This window comes from Phalaenopsis equestris, unplaced genomic scaffold (genome assembly GCF_001263595.1).
Source record: "Phalaenopsis equestris unplaced genomic scaffold, ASM126359v1 Scaffold000298, whole genome shotgun sequence".
NCBI classification, from domain to species: domain Eukaryota; kingdom Viridiplantae; phylum Streptophyta; class Magnoliopsida; order Asparagales; family Orchidaceae; genus Phalaenopsis; species Phalaenopsis equestris.
Genome location: NW_018164740.1, coordinates 44,082 through 45,756, shown reverse-complemented (window position 1 = coordinate 45,756; position 1,675 = coordinate 44,082).

The window sequence follows — 1,675 nt, the reverse complement described above, 5'->3', positions numbered from 1 at the left end:
TTGTCGACGTTGCCCGCAGTCGCAGGCAGAAGCACAGACGTAGCTCGCAGTCACAGTCTTGCTGTGCTTCTGCCATCCGCTGCACTACACAATCTCCTGCGGTGCTTGTGTGAAACACGCTAATGGCCTCAGGGATTTCCTACGCCGCCGATCTCGCCGGTGATAACCCCGCCAAACCCTCCTATGCTATAGTGGTTCACAAATGCAACTCCCCTTTCCACCTTGCAGATAGTCCGATATTCCCGCATATGTACCATGATTCTGTTGCAGGACATGGGGATTGCAATCTCATCAAGAAAATAGAGAAAAAGGCGGAAAACCAACAATATTCTTCTCTTATGCTGAAATTTCAACTCGTGTGGGAAAATACAAATTTACACTAGTTGGAAAGTTCCAATTAGGCTACCCAAAGATGAAAATTATCAGGAAGGTTTTTGAAGACTTCAAACTAGTTGGGGCCTGGCAGGTGAGTAATTTTGACGGAAGACATGTTATGATACAATTGAGTATAGAAGAAGATTACACAAGAATTTTCTCAAAGAAATTCATCACAATAGAGGGCAAACATATGAAATTGCTCAAATGAGCCCCTAATTTTGATCACAATCAAGAACCCTCAATTGGGTCTATCTGGTTCTCATTACCTGAACTCAAGCTTCATTTATTTGACTTACCTATCTTATATGCAATTGAGATTATCCTTGGAAAACCTTGAAAAACCTTTATAGGTAAACTTACTCACAGTTCACTTTTCAAGGCCCTCTACTGTAAGAATTTTGATTGAAAGAGATATTACACTACCAGATGTAGAAGAATTCTGGTTTGGTTCTGCTCATAATGGTTATTGGCAAAAAATCATTATAGAACAAAAACCTTACTACTATAAACACTGCAAGATGTTTGGACATCCGCAGGAGAAATGTTTCAAATTGCACCTACAGTTGAGAACAAATAGTCAAAAGTAATAGTGCACCCCATGTGCCTACCACGCGCCTGAACACGATCCCAACAAACCTGATGACAGCCAACTTGAGGAGGGAATCACCACAAGACAGGAAATGGTGTTTGCTCCTAGGAACCCTTCTCCTGACCATACTATAAGGGATAATGTTCGGACCAAATGTCAGGATAAACCCGCAGCTCTTATTCAGGAAGCATCAGGTGCAGATGTGACAATTCACACTTCACATACACTGGAACCTATTGCTGCGCCAACGACTGTCTTTCCTTCTAATGTGGTTTTAATATCTAATCAGATCGAGAATCACAAGAATCAGTCTTCAGATGAAGAATGACAGGTTTACACTTCTCGATGGAAGAAGACTGTGAGCGCACTCCAACTTGGAAACTTAATGGATGATACTTTGATTACTCCTGACAATGACATGACATTTCAAAGTTTGTTATCTGGCTCTGCTCCTAAAATTAGAATAAGAGGGAGGACTAAACTGGCTCGTCTCTAGCCACTTCTTTTTTTTCAACTAGCTTGTCCCTAACTTCTTGTTTTCTACAAATTTTAATTTTTTGAGTCTATCTGCATCTTTTAGTTGGGATATTACTGTACTTGGTATCATATGTGTAGGGTGCCTCTATTGGGCCCTCTAATACAACCTTCATGTAACTTCACTATTTCAATAAAATCAGCCCTTAGACTTTTCAAATATATATATATATA